Here is an 18,742-nt window from a genome sequence, read left to right as displayed (position 1 = left end):
CCCTTGTTGGATATGTCATTTACAAATATATTCTCCCATACTGTAGGATGTCTTTTTGTTTTGCTGATGGTGTCCTTTGCTGTACAGAAGCTTTTTAGCATGCTGTCATCCCATTTGTTCATTTTTTATTTTGTTTCCCTTGCCCAAGGAGATGCATTCAGGAAAAAGTTGCTCATGTTTATATTCAAGAGATTTTTGCCTACGTTTTCTTCTAAGAGTTTTATGTTTTCATGACTTACATTCAGGTCTTTGATCCATTTGAGTTTACTTTTGTGTATGGGGTTAGACAAGAATCCAGTTTCATTCTCTTGCATATACCTGTCCAGTTTTGCCAACAGCAACTGTTGAATAGCCTGTCATTTCCCCCATTGTATATCCATGGCTCCTTTATCATATATTAATTGACCACATATGGTCGGGTTAATATCTGGGCTCTCTAGACTGTTCCAGTGGTCTATTGTTCTGTTCTTGTGCCAGTACCAAATTGTCTTGATTACTGTGGCTTTGTAGTAGAGCTAGAAGTTGGGGAGCATAATCCCCCCAGTTTTATTCTTCCTTTTCAGGATTACTTTGGCTCTTCAGGGTCTTTTGTGGTTCCATATGAATTTTGGAACTTTTGCTCTAGTTCGCTGAAGAATGCTGTTAGTATTTTGATAGGGATTGCACTGAATCTGTAGATTGCTTTAGGCAGAATGGCCATTTTGACAGTATTAATTCTTCCTATCCATGAGGACGGGATGTGTTTCCATTTATTGGTATCTTCTTTAATTTCTCTCATGAGTGTCTTATAGTTTTCAGAATATAGGTCTTTCACTTCCTTGGTTAGGTTTATTCCTAGGTATTTTATTGTTTTTGATGCAATTGTAAATGAAATTGTTTTCCTTATTTCTCTTTCTGCTAGTTCATCGTTAGTGTATAGATTTCTGTGTATTATTGTATCCCGCAACTTTGCTGAATTCAGATATTAGATCTAGTAGTTTTGGAGTGGATTCTTTAGGGTTTTTTAAATGTACAATATCATGTCGTCTGCAAACAGAGGAGCAAGAATTTTGTAGATGATAAATAATTCCTCATAAAGTTGAACAACCAGAAAGCTTACATAACATACCGTAATCTGCTCAATTCAATCTATGTGACACTCAGGAATAGGCAGCATTAGTTTATATTGACAAAGTAAGAATGGGGTCACTTCTGTGGGTTACTGATTCAGCAGGGAGACAGGAGAGCCTTCTTGGCAGGCTGTTGAAAATGTATCACAATCTGGGTGGTGTCCACAGGGGTATATGCATATGCAAAAATATATCAAGCTGTACATTTAAGATTTATGCCCTTAACTGTTGGAGTATTATACCCAACAAATAAACAGATGAGTAATCAAATGGAGCCCAAATATTCAGGACCACTTTGCTTCCATCTTAGAGGAGTTTCTTCCACCAAATGGCTTGATAGCCTATATCAAGGGACACAAACTTTGATCCAAGGGCTAAATCCAGCCTACTGCCTGTATGTATAAATAAAATTTTATTGAAAACAACCATGCTCATTATATATTGCAGATACTGCTTCCATGGCATAATGGCAGAGTTGAGCAATATGACAGAAAGTGTATGGTGCACAAAGCCTGAGATATTCAGTACCTTGTCTTTCACAGGAAAAATCTGCTGTTTCTTTGCCTAGGTCACATTTAGGTTCCCTCCCAGTACTGAGATTTTGACCGTATGATTCTCGAGTCCAGGATATTTTCTTCTGGAAGCATCTCTAGAACTAATGCTAATCTCAAGATTTATTACACGTAAATAGAAAGTAAGTGGACTGTAGCCTTTTTTGTCTTGATCATGAATCTCCGCCTTATACTTCTATTTTTTAAAAAAGAAACAGGAAGAGAAAAGATATGTAAATGTTTTGAATATAAACATCTCTAAAACAGTTAAATGAATTTGGACTGGAACTTGGTCCATGCGTCATAGGAGCAACGGGCGTTCCTCTTTGTATGTGGAGGATGACAGTGAAACCCACAACACAGGGATATGGAACCAGAATTTTATTCCTGTCTGTTTTTAGGATATGAAAGTAAAAAGAAACAAAATTGGCAGAGAACCAACCTGACAAATCTTCCAGCTCCACCTCCGCAATGCCTCAAGTCTGCTTAATATTTCTTACCTTGAGGCTGTGGACACCTGCTGCTTGATTTAAGGCATTTGAAAAGTGAGCAGCTTGCTCTGGGTGAAGCTGCTGCAGAATAAAAAGCCTCAAGGCCCAGCTTTTCTTTGCTTTAGTTGTATGATTCACCCCTTCAGTGTTTCTCCACTTTTTGGTAGCTTCCTAGGGTTTCACAGCTTCTATTCTTAGTCTGTGATATTAATGATGCTGATAGGCAGGCCCAGAGACTGCTGTTTTAAGAAATCTTTACTGATATAATCTTAATATAACTCTTTTGAGTCTCTTGGGTTTTTTGTTTTGTTTGGCTCTCTTTTACCTTTGCCCTGTAGAAGCTGCAATTTGCCATTTCTTGCTGCTACTCACATTTTCTTCCCTGCTGATACTTTGAATTAAGGCCGCTATTAAGCTACCATTCTATTTCTCTGGGACAACCCTGTCTCCAAACACTGCAGGTAGAGCCTTTCTGGCAACCTGCTGTCCACAAATCAGAAACTACAGCCGAAGCCAAACAATTCCTTTGTTGTAAGCATTCAGACATACTGAGCGCTGCCCATGTACTGAGAATACATAACAGAAGGTTCCTACTCTCTACAAGCTTACAATATTGAAGATGTGTAAGCTCTTAGGGAAAATAGAGTAGTTAAAATTAGTGAACAGAGTGATATAAACAGCCTCTAAAAGAGAGTCCAAAAATGCCCACCAAGAGCATCATCTGAAAAATTAAATCTTCAGCTTTAAAGCCATGACCTTAATCTTCCAGTTGCTCTCTGAAAACACTCTACAAAAGCTTGAAGTTCTTTATGGAGTTCACAGAGAGAGCCTGATAATTTGTCATTCAGGTATATTTCTCATGGCCTTTGGCAAGACTGGATCTGGCGTGCCACAGCTCTCTGGCAAGGGAGTGTTGCTAGCTGGTGCTGCACCTCTGAGCTCGTAAGAGGGGTCCTGTAGGGCTGGGAGCCAGACTTCCAGTGCCAGTCTACAGTGCCCACATCAGTGCGGCTGGCGCTGTGAGTGCCGGAGGAACCGAAAGTGGGGTTCACTTGCTGCTATGGGAAGGAACTGCCTCTGCAGGGGGAGGATGTGTTGCTGAGCTGATGTTCCCAGGACACTAAGGCAGGCAGGAATCCCAGGGGAAGCATACAGGGAACACACGGAAAGGAGCATGTCCCCTTTTCTGTCTCCACTTCCCAGTCTTCGTCTGCCACCCTGTGGGGAGGAATTGCCACTCCAACATGAAGCCTTGCTGACATGATGCCTGCAGGAACCACAGCAGTTGGAAGCCTAACAGAAAACAGCAGAGAACAGGAAAGAGCAAGTCTCTTCCTCCTCCTCCAACTTAGCAGGCTCCTCTGGCTCCCCTCGTTGTCAAAGCTTGATGGGCAACCATTTGTATACAAGAAAAGTAGTTTGCGGAGCCCCATCGCAAAGAGGAGGAGAAAGTAGGTTTGGAGCTGAGAGACAGTAACTTAAAAAATAGTGTAATTATTTTCCCCACAAGGCACTGTTCTGCTTTCCCTGACTGTATTGAAATGATGATGGATATTGAGAAGTGCACAGGCTTTCTCAACTGTGCTTGGACCATTAGACTATCCAGGAATGAAGAAGAGAAAGGGAAAGAAAAAGAAAGGCTTTGAGGACACGGTTGTAGATAATGCACTAGGCATGACTTCACTTCCAACCTGAGACACTATCATTGGTTGGGAAACATGTCCTCAGTATGCGGGAATGGGAGACAATGAAAAAAAAAGTGAGTAGAAAAAGCGGCAATGATTTCACAGCGAGCCTGTCCCCACCTCCCACACATCATACAGTTTCTCTATATTCTTTATCCTGTTCCTCACATCCTCTGTAGTTCCCTGGTTAGCACATGATATATAAAATATGTAGAATAAACTGGGCACTTTCAAATAAAAGCAACGGTGAGCCTATGCTTACAATTCTCCATGCATGGAAGCCTCAGTGTGGTTTCTGTTTGCTTTACAGGCTGCATGCTATGCAGTTGGCTGTCATCTGGCACGTCAGTTGGTGAAGCACACAAGTGGCTCTACTTCCTTATTTCCCACGGGCAGTATTTATAATGGCAAGACTGTGTGTCCAGAATTCAAGCTAAGAAGATAGGGGGGAAAAAATCATGAGCTGAGTGCTACAGCCTTAGACTTTATTGAGAACCGAAGGTAATGATTTCACAGGCAAGCATTTTTTTGCTACAGGGAATAACAAAGAGTGCTTGTGTGCTGTCTGAGGGGTGAACATGAAGAAGAGAAGGTGGAACCAACCCAATGGACCAGACATTTTTAAACCCTGTGAAATACATCATCTCAAACATTTAAAGGAAAATAATGCACTTTAGAAAAATAGAAGAAATAAATAACCAAGTTACAGTTATAGAACACCAGATCTGTTTATCAGCATTAAGGAATGGGTTGTTTTAATTATATTTAATTAAACTCCTTTAATTATGATTTCCAGAAAAAATGCCATATTTTTTACAGCATTATATGCTTTGAAATATGGATGGTAAAAACTGATTCCTAAACATACTTTTCTTAAAAAATTTCCCTTTTATTTCAACCAGCAGTTTGTTCAGATTGTTTTAGTTTTCAGATCCTTGCAATTAAATTGGCCATAGTATATATCTTTAAGAAGTTCAAAGAACTTGGAGGAAGATACAACTAAGTGTGAATCTTCCTCTGGCACTTATGAGTGAGGTATTTTGGATAAAACATATAAATAGACCCAAAGTTTAGTTTCTTTTCTAAACGGGGAATTCAAATTAGCTTAGGGTGATTAACTACTTCAACACTCTGACTTGCCCCTATGAACCACCAAAATATTAGCTATTGTTACTACTAGCAGCATTATTACATAATTATGTTTATCTTATTAGTATTACAATTAGCCATACAAGCATTGTCATAGTTATTTTGTTACCTACATGTATTATTTTTCTAAAGTCTAACTTACACTTGTAGACTCCAAAGCGTCACTTGGTTTCCTTGCCCATGTGTCCTGCCTGAAGGAGCAGCAAGCTGGAGAAAATAAAACTCCCTGAAGGGGAGTGAGCACAAGGCTGCTCCACAGCTGTTCCATATGACGCCGGCACGTCAGTGGGCAACATTCTGTATCCAGTTCGGACTTACCCACTGGGGTCGTGGCTCACTAGGGGCAGATTGAGTTTGCATGTCTGATGTAACACCTTGGTGATCAGGAAGGCATTTCAGATCCAACTGGCATCACCTAGCAGCACCAATACCAATGAAACAACCACTTGCCTTCCTATATACCAACAATTACAAGGGGAATCAGTTAAAAATAATACTTCATCTGTAAGCCTACTGAGGAACACTTTGTAATCTGTCATTAGATCAGTATTCAAGAATGTGAACGTTCAGCACTGCAGTTAAGTGAAAGATTCCTAGTTTAGTCCTATTAACTGCCCAGGATACTGCTAGAGCTTATGGGATTTCTGCGAATGATTTGAACAGGCTTTTGATCTCTCTGAATAATAACACACTCGGGACATATATAGGACAAGTAGAATTTGGAGACACATTGGCAACGCTACAAGGTGGAAGTAATTTAGAAAAATTTCCTAAGGTTTTGGCAAAATTACTTAAATTAATTGGTAATCTCTTTCCTGAAATGTCAAATAGCTGTGACATGTTGAAATGAAATGCTTGGTTTTAACCACTTGGAAGTGAAGTTCCAGGACTCCAGCATCTGCTTCTGTGCCAAGACTGTGACTAATGCCTGCTGTGTTTCTGGGAAAGGGTGGCACTCTTGGTGCATCTTTTCTTAGTAATTAAAGAATGTCTTTAAACTCACTGTCCATGGAGGGGAATTTTCCTTCCAAGTCTTTTCCTCTACTCAGAGCAAACATCTAGTTTATTATCATTACACAGCATAGAAGATAATTATTTTATAGTCCTAGCACTTGCACTTAATACAGAAAATAATCACTCAAAAAGCGAAGGGTCAGATGCTTTTGTTTTTATGTTTAAGAAATGTTCTGCAGGTTCATGAACTGCTCAATTGTAATGGTAACTGATGTAAAAATGTAAGCTTACTCAAGACACTCTGACAACAGCTTGAACTTACACATTTCTTTTCATCCTTAATGACCTTTTTTAAGTTCAGGTACAACGGACAGATCTTAGGATGCCTCTACCAGCCCAGCCATGTTGAGCAATGTCACATGGCAAGGAACTGCCAGTAACTTTTAGAAGCTGAGGGTTAGCATCTGGCTGAGAGTCAGCAAACACCAAAGCTCTTAGTTCAACCATAAGGAACTGAAGGCTGACCCTTCCATAGTATCCACGTGAGAAGACAGCCCTGGCTGATACTTTGCAACCATAAAAAACCATAAGGCAGGGAAGCCACGTTTAATCCACAGAAACAGGTATGTGTTGTTTTAAGCCACTAAGTTTGTGATCATATTACATACCAAAAAAATTTAATACAAAGTGATGATAATCAAAGCCTGATTTACTTCTCCAGTTTCTTAATTAACCTCTTTGAGTATAAACTTGGTCTTACTGGAATTCATTCGCTACTCTGAAGTCACTCTCTGAAATACAGACCTGATTATGCCTTGCTTGAATCTCTCCAGTGTCTCTGTGTATTTTCTGAAGACCCTTCATCGTCTGTTTTCTCTGTCACTCTCCCACCTTGTTCTGCCTGCTTTGCCACCACCTCACATAGGGCTTTACTCCATGGAAGACTTCAGTCTTTGCATATCCTGCACATACCCCTCCTTTGCCTTTCAATTCTCACTTTAGGCATGGCTTCCTGACATTAGGTCATAAGCTTCTACGTGCTACTGTAAAATTATAAAAAAACTACCTACCTCTGATATTGAATTTATCAAAGTGTATTAAAATTGCCTATTGACTGATGTATCTCTCCTGTTGACTAAACACTTCTGGGAAGAAAAATCACAATATGTTTATCATAAATTGCCACTTACATACAGCACTAATGGCTAGCATATAGTGTGTAGTCAGTAAATATCTCACGAATGAAGGTTGTACATGTTTCCAACCTAAAAAGAATATTCAAATCTCCACTGAACTGATTGCATCCCCCATTTTATAGTCATAACCATTGTCTCTCTCTTTTTTTTTATTTGATTAATCTAAAATCAGTAATTTTGAAATTTGCCAGATTTGAAGACCCATTATGGATATTTCTTTAAAATGCAAATGTTTCTTCCTCTATGATACCCATTGTGTGAACCGGTATAGGGGAAGAACTACAAATCTATTATTTTAGCCAATACTCTTTGCAACTGTTTTGATTTAACAAGTTTAGAACACAGGTTTTAAATGATTACATAGTATTGACTATTGCACACCTGAGTCCTACCTGTGGTTTTTAGTTTGCATGTAAAGCCAATGAAATCAAGCCACATGAATTGCCTACCATAACTAGAATTGTCCTGAATTGAAACCCAATGACTTGTCTCTGGCTCACCAGTTGCTTTTCTGTTTTCCCACAGCTCAGTTCCCAGAACCCTTTTGTATACTCACCCATGTTGACTCCCTCTAGGACCCACCACATCACCATTTTGGAGGTGGCCATTGCTTGATATTGACACATTTTTTTCTCCCCTCTTATTTGCTACTAAATTACCCCCAAATTAAACCTTAACCCAATGAAGCCCCTTACTTCCCAGAATGCAGTTTTCTAATTTACTTCATACTCAGGTGTTCCTCGGTCACAAAACAGCAATTCCTGTAAGAATGTTGGTATTGTAACTATGTAAAAACACATCACATTTTAAGCAAATGCAAGAGTTTTTCTTTTTTACTTTCAATTATCATCTTTTCTCAGGGGGCTTACATGCATAAGTAAAATCAAGACACAGATAAATAGATCCCATGGTTTTATAGAACCTAGCAGTAAGATTTGGGGGAGATAGAAAATGGGTGGGCGGCAGGGAGCTACACACCCAATATGGATCTCCAGTCTTCTGGTGGTTCCAGATCCCAGTTCCATTCACTACTGACGGGACCACTGTGGGCAAGTGACTTAACTGCTCTGCACTTTGATTCCCTCATCTGTACAGATGGGGACAATAATAGGGTTTTGTGAAGAATGTAGGTTTCAATATAAATAAATTGCTTAGGGAAGTATCTGGCACACAGTAGTGTTAATATTGAATTAAAAATATAGGTGGACTGATGTTAAATCAACTTTGTGAACAATTTTAAATCAGCTCACAATGGCTTAAAAATACAGAATAACAATTGAGAACATATCATTAACTTGTAACCTGGAATGCAAAGGTGGAGTTGGGTCAGTATCAATCAGTTTGTTGAGAAATCACCTTCCTTCTTTTCCTCTTTTCTCTTAGATTTATCCCTTTTGTTACAAGGATGGCTCCAACCACAATTGAAAGATGGCTATCAGCGAAAAAAGGGGACTTTTCTTCATACTCACTTAAGTGGAGGACAAAGAATGGTATCCTATCTCTCTTATTTAAGGAAAAAAATAGAATTTTCTCAGAAAAGTTTGGCATTCCACCCCTGCAGCAGCCCATTCCAGGAGAATCACTGGTAGGAGGGATGGTATTTTCTTTAAACAATCCAATTCTGCCCTTGATTTGAAGTCAATTATAAAAACTAATTAGGGGAGAGGTAAGTCAACCACAGTGTTCACTACACTTCATTTTTCAATTTTAAAATGAAGAAGATGGATTAAATGATTGGTAAAATCCTCTCTGTGTCCACTATTCTATCAGATCAGACATTCTTAACCATTTACGACACCTCAGAATAATTAAGAAAAAGGCCACATGTAATTAGTAAGAAACCAAAGAGTTGTGTATAGTTGTACATGCACAACATATATTTGTGCTTTTTGGTAGCACATTATGTAACAGTAACTACTGAAAACTTTGAAGTAGTGGTAAGAGTAAACAATAGTTTAAGATCTCTATTGTGATCTGAGACATTGCTAATTTTGGCCTACATTAATAATTGCAGAGAATTACAAATTTCAGTTAGAATTTAGTGGAAATAAAGACTAACAACCTCCTACTATCCATGGACCTCTTGGTACTTCATGGACCCAAAAGTGAGAACCCCTGTCATAGAGCATTCTTTTAGGCTATCAGGAAAAAGTCCTATCATGGAGGTTCAATTGTAATTCTCTTAACAGCATTTACCACAATTTTCCCATGATATAATGATAGCAGTATGTGGTACAGTTTCATAACTAGAGTGTGAGCCCCTTAAAAGAGAGAGCCATATCATCTACATTTTTTACTTATTTACAGCATCTTTCTTAAAACTGCTTCTGCAGTAAAATCACTTCGGGAGATTAAAAAAATTCAGATGTTCCCCACCTACCTCTGAGTCAGGATATCTCCATAGGGACCTAGGAATCTGTGTTTATAAAAGCTTCCAAGATTATACTGATGCACTTAGCTTTCACCAGGTTAATGATTCACATTAGGGAAGGAGTGTCATTTAACACCTGGCATAATGCTTTGCACAAATTACATCTTCAGTAAATGAGTTAGGGATTTGAATGAGGGAAACTAGGCCATATAAAAGGAGTTCACATTTAGAAACACTACTAAAAAACCCTGTCATTCAAATATGACATAAAAATGTCCTCAATAAAGTTTCATTTCTAAGTCATTTTTAATAACAGAATTATATTTGAAGGCACAGTCCATGGCTCTTATATAAGAATTTTAGAGGGGATTCTCAAAGCAGACCAACCAAATACTAACTAAAGGCAAAAAATAAAATCAGCTATCCACAAAAACAGTCAAGGGAAACACAAAAGAGTACAGAATAAAACACCTAACATATAAAGAGTGGAGGAGGAAGAATAAGAAGGGAGAGAAATAAAGAATCATCAGGCTGTGTTTATAATAGCATAATAAGTGAGTTAAAATTAGACAGATAGTAAAGAAGATACCCTTGAAACTTTGGTAACCATGAATCCAAAACCTGCAGTGGCAATAAGTACATATTTATCGATAATCACCATAAATGTAAATTTTCTGAATGCACAAATCAAAAGACACAGAGTAAGAGAATGGATGAAAAAGCAAGATCCATCTATACGCTGCTTACAAGAGACTCATCTCAAACCCAAAGACATACACAGACTAAAAGTGAAGGGATGGAAAAAGATACTTCATGCAAACAATAGGGAGAAAAAAGCAGGTGTTGCAGTACTTGTATCAGACAAAATAGACTTTAAAACACAGAAAGTAACAAGAGACAAAGAAGGACATTACATAATGATAAAGGGGGCAGTACAACAAGATGATACAACCATTATAAATATATATGCACCCAACACAGGAGCACCTACATATGTGAGACAAATGCTAACAGAATAAAAGGAGGAAATAGAATGCAATACATTCATTTTAGGATACTTCAATACACCACTCACTCCAAAGGACAGATTCACCAGACAGAAAATAAGTAAGGACACAGAGGCACTGAACAACACACTAAAACAGATGGACCTAACAGACATCTACAGGACTCTACATGAAAAGCAGCAGGATACACATTCTTCTCAACTGCATAAGGAACATTTTCCAGAATAGACCACATACTAGGCCACAAAAAGAGCCTCAGTAAATTAAAAAAGATTGGAATTGTACCAAACAACTTCTCTGATCACAAAAGTATAAAACTAGAAACAGATTGTAAAAAGAAAAAAAAGAGGCTCACAAACACATGGAGGCTTAACAACATGCTCCTAAATAATCAATGGATCAATGAACAAATTAAAACAGAGATCAAGCAATATATGGAGACAAATGAAAACAACAGCCCAATGCCCCAACTTCTGTGGGATGCAGTGAAGGCTGTTCTACAAGGAAAGTACATAGCACTCCAGACCTATTTAAAAAAAGAAGAACAATCTGAAATGAATAGTCTAAAGTCACAATTACTGAAACTGGAAGAAGAACAAATGAGGCCCAAAGTCAGCAGAAGGAGGGACATAATAAAGATGAGAGAAGAAATAAATAGAATTGAAAAGAATAAAACAATAGAAAAAAAAATCAATGAAATCAAGAGCTGGTTCTCTGAGAAAATAAATAAAATAGATAAATGTCTAGCCAGACTTATTAAGAGAAAAAGAGAATCTACACACATAAACAGAATCGGAAATGACAAAAGGAAAAATCATGAGGGACACCATAGAAATACAAAGAATTATAAGAGAATACTATGAAAATCTATATGTTAACAAACTGGATAATCTAGAAGAAATGGGTTACTTTCTAGAAAAATAAAACCTTCCAAGACAGACCAAGGAAGAAACAGAAAATCTAAACAGACCAATTACCAGCAATGAAATTTAATCAGTAATCAAAAAATTACCCAAGAACAAAATTCCCAGACCAGATGGATTCACCACTGAATTTTATCAGACATTTAGAGAAGACATACTACCCATTCTCCTTAAAGTTTTTGAAAAGAATAGAAGAGGAGGGAATACTTTCAAACTCATTGTATGAAGCCAGCATCACTCTAATATGAAAACTGGGCAAAGATCCACAAAAAAAGAAAATTACAGACCAATATCCCTGATGAACATAGATGTAAAAATACTCAACAAAATATTAGCAAACCAAATTCAAAAATACATCAAGAGTATCATACCCCATGATCAAGTGGGATTAATCTGAGGGATGCAATGAAAGTACAACATTTGAATATCCATCAATGACATGCACCACATCAACAAAAAGGAGGACAAAAACCACATGATCATCTCCATAGATGCTGAAAAAGCATTTGATAAAATTCAACATCCATTCATGATAAAAAGTTTCAACAAAATGAGTATAGACGGCAAGTACCTCAACATAATAAGGCCATATATGACAAACACACAGCCAGTATCACACTTAACAGTGAGAAACTGAAAGCTTTTTATCTAAGATGGGGAACAAGGCAGGAGTGCCCACTCTCCCCACTTTTATTCAACTTAGTACTGGAGGTCCTAGTCATGGCAATCAGACAAAAGGAAGAAATAAAAGGCACCCAGATTTGTAAGGAAGAAGTCGAACTGTCAGTATTTGCAGATGACATGATATTGTACATAAAAAACCATAAGGAATCCACTCCAAAACTACTAGATCTAATATCTGAATTCAGTAAAGTTGCAGGATACAAAATTAATCTGAAAAAATCTGTTGCATTCCAAAACCTAATGATGAACTAGCAGAAAGAGAAATCAGGAAAACAATTCCATTCACACTTGCATAAAAAAGAATAAAATACCTAGGAATATACCTAACCAAGGAAGTGAAAGACCTATACCCTGAAAACTACAAGAAACTCTTAAGAGAAATTAATGAGGACACTAACAAAGGGAAATTCATCCCATGCTCTTGGCTAGGAAGAATTAATATTGTCAAAATGGCCATCCTGCCTAAAGCAATCTACAGATTCAGTTCAATCCCTATCAAAATACCAACACCACTCTTCAACGAACTGGAACAAATGGTTCTAAAATTCATATGGAACCACAAAAGATTCTGAATATCAAAGCAATCCTGAGAAGGCAGAATAAAGCAGGGGGTGTCTCGCTTCCCAACTTCAAGCTCTACCACAAAACCACAGTAATTAAGACAATTTGGTACTGGCACAAGAACAGACCCACAGAACAGTGGAACAAAACAGAGAGTCCAGATATTAACCAAAACATATATGGTCAATTAATATATGATAAAGGAGCTATGGATATACAATGAGGAAATGACAGCCTCTTTTTTCCTTCTAAACTGTTTTTTTAATAGTTTTATTTTATTTTTATATATTTTTATTTTGATATCATTAATGTACAATTACTTGAACAACATTGTTACTAGACTCTCCCTATTATCAAGTCCTCACCCACATACCCCATTACAGTCACTGTCCATCAGCATAGTAAGATACTATAGAATCATTACTTGTCTTCTCTGTATATTCTGCCTTCCTCATGTCCCCACCCCCCTACATTATATGTGCTAATTGTAATTCCCCATTTTCCCCCTTATCCCTCCCTTCCCACCCATCCTCCCCAGTCCCTTTCTTAGGTTCTGTGAATCTGCTGCTGTTTTGTTTCTTCATTTTTCTCTTTGTTCTTATACTCCACAGATGAGTGAAATCATTTGGTACTCATCTTCCTCTGCCTGGCTTATTTCACTTAGCATAATACCCCCTAGCTCCATCCATGTTGTTGCAAATGGTAGGATTTGTTTTCTTAGGGCTGAATAATATTCCATTGTGTATATGAACCACATCTTTATCCATTCATCTACTGATGGACACTTAGGTTGCTTACAATTCTTGGCTATTGTAAATAGTGCTGCGATAAACATAGGAGTGCAACTGTCTTTTTCAAACTGGATTGCTGCATCCATAGGGTAAATTCCTAAGAGTGGAATTCCTGGGTCAAATGGTATTTCTACTTTGAGTTTTTTGAGGAAGATCCATACTGCTTTCTGCAGTGGTTGAACTAGTTTACATTCCCACCAGAAGTGTAGGATGGTGCCCCTTTCTCCATATCCTTCCAACATTTGTTGTTGCTTGTCTTTTGGATGTTGGCCATTCTAACTGATGTGAGGTGATATCTCACTGTGGCTTTAATTTGCATTTCCCTGATGATTAGTGATGTGGAGCATCTTTTCATGTGTCTGTTGGCCATCTGAATTTCTTCTTTGGAGAAGTGTCTGTTCAGATACTATGCCCATTTTTTTAATTGGATTATTTGCTTTTTGTTTGTTGAGGTGTGTAAACTCTTTATATATTTTGGATGTCTACCCTTTATCGGATCTGCCATTTATGAACATATTCTCCCATACTGTAGGATGTCTTTTGTTCTACCAATGGTATCCTTTGCTGTACAGAAGCTTTTTAGTTTGATATAGTCCCACTTGTTCATTTTTGCTTATATTTCCCTTGCCCAGGGAGATATGTTCATGAAGAAGTTGCTCATGTTTATGTCCAAGAGATTTTTGCCTATATTTTTTTCTAAGAGTTCTATGGTTTCATGACTTATATTCAGGTCTTTGATCCATTTTGAGTTTACTTTTGTGTAGGGGGTGAGACAATAATCCAGTTTCATTCTCTTACATGTAGCTGTCCAGTTTTGCTGACACCAGCTGTTGAGGCTGTCATTTCCCCACTGTATATCCATGGCTCCTTTATCATATATTAATTGACCATATATGCTTCAGTTTATATCTGGACTCTAGTCTGTTCCACTGGTCTATGGGTCTGTTCTTGTGCCAGTACCAAATTGTCTTGATTACTGTGGCTTTGTGGTAGAGCTTGAAGCTAGATATCCCCTGCTTTATTCTTCCTTCCCAGGATTGCTTTGGCTATTCAAGGTCTTTGGTGGTTTCATATGAATTTTAGAAGTATTTGCTGTAGTTCATTGAAGAATGCTGTAGGTATTTCGATAGGGATTGCATTGAATCTGTAAATTGCTTTGGGCAGGATGGCCATTTTGACAATTATTAATTCTTCATAGCCAAGAGCATGGGATGAATTGCCATTTATTAGTGTCCTCTTTAATTTCTTTTAAGAGTGTCCCATTGTTTTCAAGGTATAGGTCTTTCACTCCCTTGGTTAGGTTTATTCCTAGGTATTTTATGTATTTTTTGATGTAACTGTGAGTGGAATTGTTTTCCTGATTTCTCTTCCTGCTAGTTTATTATTAGTGTATAGGAATGCAACAGATTTCTGTGTATTAATTTTGTATCCTGCAACTTTGCTGAATTCAGATATTAGATCTAGTAGTTTTGGAGTGGATTCTTTATGGTTTTTTATGTACAATATCATGTCATATGCAAGCAGGGAGAGTTTGACTTCTTCCTTGCCAATCTGGATGCCTTTTATTTCTTTGTGTTGTCTGATTGCCATGTCTAGGACCTCCAGTACTTTGTTGAATAAAAGTGGGGAGAGTGGGCATCCTTGTCTTTTTCCTGATCTTTAAAGGAAAAGCTGTCAGCTTCTAGCTGTTAAGTATAATGTTGCCTGTTCCTTTATTATGTTGAGCTACTTGCCCTCTATACTCATTTTGTTGAGAGTTTTTATCATGAATGCATGTTGAATTTTATCAAATGCTTTTTCAGCATCTATGGAGACGATCATGTTTTTGTCCTTTTTGTTGATATAGTGGATGATGTTGATAGATTTTCAAGTGTTGTACCATCCTTGCATCCCTTGGATGAATCCCACTTGATCATGATGGATGATCTTTTTGAAGTATTTTTGAATTCGTTTTACTAATATTTTCTTGAGTATTTTTGCATCTATGTTCATCAGGGATATTGGTATGTAATTTTTTTTGTGTGCGTGTGGTGTCTTTGCCTTGTTTTGGTATTAGAATGATGTTGGCCTCATAGAATGAGTTTGGGAATATTCCCTCCTCTTCTACTTTTTGGAAAACTTTAAGGAGGATGGGTATTATGTCTTCAGTAAATGTTTGATAAAATTTAGCATTGAAACCATCTGGCCTGGGGGTTTTATTCTTGGTTAGTTTTTTGATTACTAATTCAATTTCTTTGCTGGTATTTGGTCTATTTGGATTTTCTGTTTCTTCCTGGGTCAGCTTTGAAAGGTTGTATTTTTCTGGAAAGTTGTCCATTTCTTCTATGTTATCCAGTTTTTTACCATATAATTGTTCATAGTATTCTGTCATAATTCTTTGTATTTCTGTGGTGTCCTTGGTGATTTTTCCTTTCTCATTTCTGATTCTGTTTATGTGTGCAGACTTTTTTTTTCTTGATTAGTCTGGCTTGGGGTTTATCTATTTTGCTTATTTTCTCAAAGAACCAGCTCCTACTTTCATTGATTCTATTGTTTTATTCCTCTGAATTTTATTTATTTCTGCTTTAATCTTTATGTCCCTCCTTCTACTGACTTTGGGCCTCATTTGTTCTTTCTCTTCTAGTTTCATTAATTGTGAGTTTCGACTGTTCATTTGGGATTGTTCTTTCCTGAGGTATGCCTGTGTTGCAATATACTTCCCTCTTAGCACAGACTTTACTGTATCCCACAGATTTTGTGTTGTTGAATTATTCTTGTTATTTGTCTCCATATATTGCTTGATCTCTGTTTTTATTTGGTCATTGATCCATTGATTATTTAGGAGCATTTTGTTAAGTTTCCATATGTATGTGGGCTTTTTTGTTTTGTGTAAATTCTAGTTTCATACCTTTGTGATCTGAGAATTTCAATCTTTTTGAATTTACTGAGGTTCTTTTTGTGGCCTAGTACATGACATATTCTTGAAAATGTTCCATGTGCACTTGAGAAGAATGTGTATCCTTTTGCTTTTGGGTGTAGAGTTCTGTAGATGTCCATTAGGTCCATCTGTTCTAATGTGTTGTTCAGGGCCTCTGTCTATTTACTTGTTTTCTGTCTGGTTGATCTGTCCTTTGGAGTGAGTGGTGTGTTGAAGTCTCCTAAAATGAATGCCTTGCATTCTATTTCCCCCTTTAATTCTGTTAATATTTGTTTCACATACATAGGTGCTCCTGTGTTGGGTGCATAGATATTTATAATGGTTATATCTTCTTGTTGGACTGCTCCCTTTATCATTATGTAATATCCTTATTTGTCTCTTGTGACTTTCTTTGTTTTGAAGTCTATTTTGTCTGATACAAGTACAGCAACTCCTGCTTTTTTCTCCCTGTTAGTTGCATGAAATATCTTTTTCCATCCCTTTACTTTCAGTTTGTGTATGTCTTTGGGTTTGAACTGAGTCTCTCGTATGCAGCATATAGATGGGTCTCATTTTTTAATCCATTTAGTGATTCTATGTCTTTTGATTGGTGCATTCAGTCCATTTACATTTAGGGTGGTTATCAACAGGTATGTACTTATTGCCATTGCAAGCTTTAGATTTGTGGTTACTGAATGTTCAAGGGTAATTCCCTTACTAACAGTCTAATTTAACTAACTTCGTGTGCTATTACAAACACAACCTAAAGGTTCTCTTTTTTTCCCCTCCTTTTTCTTCCTCCTCTATTCTTTGTATGTTATGAATCATATTCTGTGCTCTTTGTGACATCTATTTAGCCTTAGGAATACTTCCATCTATAGGAGTCCCTCCAAAATACACTGTAGAGGTGGTTTGTGGGAGGTAAATTCTCTTAACTTTTCTGTATCTGAAAATTGTTTAATCCCTCCTTCAAATTTAAATGATAACCTTGCTGGGTATAGTATTCTTGGTTCAAGGCCCTTCTGCTTCATTGTATTAAAGATATCATGCCACTCCCTTCTGGCCTGTAAGGTTTCTGTTGAGAAGTCTGATGATAGCCTAATGGGTTTTCCTTCGAGGAGTGTATTCCTTGAGATATATATTAAACTGTATATTCTTGGTCCAATCACAAAGTAAGCCATACAATGACACATACACTAGATATTGAACTTTGTGAATTTCAGTTACATTATTAATTACATGAAAAATATATGAACATTTAAATTAACACTTTGATAATTGGAAAATTAATTGTAAGATGAAAGTCTGTTTCAAATGAATGATTCCATTAGAACATTTAATAATCTCCTTGTCAGTGAAATAAATTCCACTGTTAAAAATCTTCTGAATAATTAAACTCTTTTAATGGTTACAAAGTTGGATATTTTCTACTATTTTCCCATATGGAGATATTAAATATTGTAGTTTTAAATGTATGAATTTCTAACCCTGATAGAGAAAGGATTTTCCTGAATCCAGAGTCAGCTTTGTTAATAAAGGTTATCAAATTATAGATATATTATCTTTGGTAATAATAAAGTTACTTTTCAGAGATATGTTAATATTCAGACTAAAGTAATAAATCATTAGTATAGTACACAGCTAAATCTTTTCATATTTATAAGTATTCATATTTCTTAACTATGTTGGGGAGAATTTTTTTTTAAACTAAAAACTCTTCATGGAAGAAGCAGCAACTGAAGAACTATAGAAAAATACTTCTCTGCAAACAGTCCTGTTGAGGTCAGTAACAATCCTAATAATATCACCCTATCTAGATGTGAATTCACTAATAATTTACAACAACTAGCTCTGTCTCCATGGTATGAATCAGAACTAGTCTAGTTCCATTTAGTCGGTTCAGTCTGAGTAATTGTGACATGTTAGAGCTTTAATATGCCACAATATTTAATGAGAAACTATTTTTTTACTTATCAAATATTAACTGGTGTCTGTTACATTCCTAATATCAGGGATACAGCTGCAAACAAGACCTTATCATCGATGAGAAAATAAATGAACATCTCTATGCAGAAACTTGTTTTTCCGAGTTTTTATTGTGTATGTTAAATGGGTGCTATAGAGTGAATGTCCTCCCCACCCCCAAATTCACATATTGAAACCTAACCCCCAGTGTCATGGTATTTGGAGTCAGGGCCTTTGGGAGGTGATTAGGTCATGAGGGTGGAGTCCTCATTAATGGGATCAGTGCTCTTGTGGAAGAGACCCATAGAGCTCCCTCACCCCTTTGCCGTGTGAGGACACGGCCACCTGTAAACCAGGTGGGTTCGCACCAGTCTCTGAATCTGTAGGTGCCTTGCTCTGGACCTCTCAG

General features: G+C 37.1%; 1 long non-coding RNA gene across 1 annotated transcript; it reads left to right on the top strand.

The window, feature by feature from the left end:
• The first annotated feature begins 4,344 nt into the window (after positions 1-4,344).
• On the top strand, positions 4,345-18,444 carry LOC140843984 (uncharacterized). The gene is made up of 2 exons (XR_012121995.1): positions 4,345-6,562; positions 8,519-18,444. It is a non-coding gene; the product is annotated as an uncharacterized lncRNA (long non-coding RNA).
• The last annotated feature ends 298 nt before the right edge of the window (positions 18,445-18,742 follow it).

This window comes from Manis javanica, chromosome 10 (assembly GCF_040802235.1).
Source record: "Manis javanica isolate MJ-LG chromosome 10, MJ_LKY, whole genome shotgun sequence".
In the NCBI taxonomy this organism is placed as follows: domain Eukaryota; kingdom Metazoa; phylum Chordata; class Mammalia; order Pholidota; family Manidae; genus Manis; species Manis javanica.
This window is presented reverse-complemented; position numbering and strand designations above follow the sequence as displayed.